Genomic DNA, 3,257 nt, shown 5'->3' on the forward strand with positions numbered 1-3,257 from the left:
AGGTCTTGAACGATGCATATCTACAAGAAGTATGGGTGACGGTACTTTCCACAATCCAGTTTTTACTCGGAGGGTGGAGTTGCCCTTGGCCCAAGTGGCATAGAATTTAAAGCAGCATTGGAAGAGGGAAAACGTGTGGAGACGGAAATGGCTTGCGAGTGAAGTGACAGGGACGTGATGAGCTGAGGAAAAGGAAGAATTCCGTAAGGGCAGATAATGATGCAGCTGCTGCGGACAAAAATAAAGGACATTGTTTACAACCTCGAGTAATCCATATTTGTGTTAAGAGATAAAGGTCTGTATAGGATTGCATTATCATTGTGCCCATCATCCTCCATGAGTGGCCAAGCAACAGAAATGTTGAGAATCGAGGTACTAGTAAACAGACCTAACATAAACAAAACCAAGTTCTTTATTAAAAATATCAACAGTAGGTCTGCTAGTCTCCCAGACAGGCATCCCAACCACAATCCATGCCTCTTAATTCACACGCTTTCTGTAAAACCTCGATGTCAGAGAAGGAGCCGTCGGCATACCTGCAGGAACACACAATTACATTTTTTTTACACTACCCGTACACTGAAGGGACTTGTTTATTTTTTTTTATGAAAATGGAATGATTGTGTATTGTGGCTGGTAATTATTATTTTTTTTTTCATGGAAATGGAATATGAATGTGTATTGTGGCTGATAATAATTACCATACCCATGGTAAGAGGGATACGGCTTGCGAATTGTTAATTTACTACTATTGTTCCATTGATTTTATTTATAAATTTTAGTAAGGTTGTGTGAATTGCATGTTAATGATTTTAGGATGAATGCACCATGTTAATGATTTTATGAATACACCATCAATATAATAAATTTATCAGTAGTACTCCACCCATTCATTTCATAGATGGATGTTTATTCTTTGTGATGTTTTAGAGGTGAAGTGTCAGATGAATCGAGCGTCCGCCAAGTATGAGAAGTCAGCTGTCAGGTCGTGGTGAGGGCTGTCCTGCACCTGTTTGTAGCGTGACGCGCCACGCTCCCTGCCCCATCTACAGGAATAGACAGCAGTGACAGCAGTGCCACGCTTCTCAAAAGACGGCCTAACCCTCAGGTATTTGTTATATTTTGTCAGTAATTAAAGGAACTTTATACCACAATAATAATAATAATAATGGAACGATTATTTTCTTTAATTAAGCTTTGCATAACTGTTTTTCTTTAATCAAGCCTTACATAAAACTGTTTATTTTTTCTCAAGTAACTATTTAATCTTATGGCTGGTCATAATGTTTTGTTCAGTAGCCATGTAAATATTTCCATATATATTCCTTTTTTACTTCAACAAACTTGAGTGAAGATGTAATCGGTAGTAGGACTCTGAAGGTTGAACATTCCGGTAATAGCGTATGGATTAAAAATAAAACTGCACATTAAAAAGACCATTTATTATGGTTATATATATAAATCTTATCTTAATACTGGTCAACAAATATATTTATTAGCTACCTTCTGAGTGTGCATTGGCTACCATTTCTATTTACATGTAAAGTGTGTGACATTTCTATTTACATAAAAGGTGTGTACATATGTCTCCAAACAATGATGATGAAGGCTGGAGACACCTGATCAGTCTTTTTTTGGCCTTAGTGTTTTACAGACTGCTTTTGTCTTCTCTGGGAGGAAGTGATGGATGAACCTAGAAAATACACAGAGGATGAGGTGTACTGAGGTGGCTCAGCATGCTGGTGAAGCCTCCATATGAAAGTATGACATGTTACAAGATCTGCTGAACACACTACAGCCAAGAAAGGTTGAAAACGTTGAGAGAAACAAATTAAAGGTGGACACGCGACCAAGACGTATAAAAATCTGCTGTAATAAAAATCTGCTGTAATAGGAAGTGAGTAATGGTTCTTGAGAGGAAGGCAGGTGTGCCTAGGTATATATGTTACAGTCAATACCTGAATCCAGACAATTTGTAAAGTGACTTATTTTTTCAGGCAATTTGTGAACTGCCTGGTTAGGTTAGGTTAGGTTAGGTTAGGTTAGGTTAGGTTAGGCAGTTCACAAATTGCCTGAAAAAATAACTTTACACTTTACAAATTGTCTGGATTCAGGTATTGACTGTAACATATATACATAATAGGGTGAGTGTGCCAGCAGGAGAAAAGCGTGGGTAGTTCAGCAAAAAGGTGGGAGGTGAAAGTTTGAGAGTATTTGTCAAGAGTGTTAAGCAAATATGGTAAGATAGAAGCAGAATTAAGGTTGAAAAGGTGTCTCAGGATGATCACCTGTAAGGAGTGTCACTGTATCCACCACCAAGGGGAACACCTGTGTAGGAAAAAAATTACCATTATATGGCAAGACTAGCATTCTCACCCCATTATTGTTTTGATGGTCAGTTTATTATGCTTCAAAAAAATGCATACTTTTTAATAAGTGCGTCTGCTCTTACCCCCTCTGCATCTGTGAGTTAAACCCACATATTTGTGTAAATTCCTCTGATGTCTGATACCTGCACAAATAAGGGTTAATAAAGTGAGTGATTAAGTGCTACAAATTAAGGCCCAGTACAACGGAAATCTTGTCAACTGGTGATCCAGTCAATATGCTGTCTGGTCTCAATGTTTAGTTTCTGTAGTGCGAGATACCGTGCCATAAAAATATTGATGTCTTGGAGAAGCCTGGGATTTATTCCTTCAGCTACCATCCTGTAAATGGTAAATTTCCCCTCTGCTTATGTGAACCCATAAAGTTCCATAATTTTTGTTTGGAATACCATGTCCCTCCATGTTTGTGTGGCAAGGAATGAATATCTTGCTCTATGGAACCTGGAGACCAGGCACCACATTGTAGCTGCTAAATTTGTTTTGTTGACATTTACAATGAACCCTTAATTTGATGTAAGATGTAATAATGTCACTACTATATTAGCCTCACTAGGGCATGTCTCAGGCATCATCATCTGCAATAATTTCCAAATGGCAATGTGTGTAAACTCTTTGCTATGGAAGCACTTAAGAATGAATATACATATCCCCTCCAAGCACGTGTAAAAATGAAATACTGATTCTTGTTGTCAAACAAAGCAAGAGACGAAATATTGATTCTTGTTGTCAAACAAAGCAAGAGACGAAATATGAGTGCTGTCACATAGTAATGATTTTTCTTGCCCAGCTTTGGTGGTGGATACAGCAGCAAAATGATAGATAGAGGCAAAGCAGCCTGGCAAAACGAGACTTAATATCATTCATTCTACG

Source organism: Scylla paramamosain, chromosome 26 (genome assembly GCF_035594125.1).
Source record: "Scylla paramamosain isolate STU-SP2022 chromosome 26, ASM3559412v1, whole genome shotgun sequence".
Classification (NCBI taxonomy): Eukaryota; Metazoa; Arthropoda; class Malacostraca; order Decapoda; family Portunidae; genus Scylla; species Scylla paramamosain.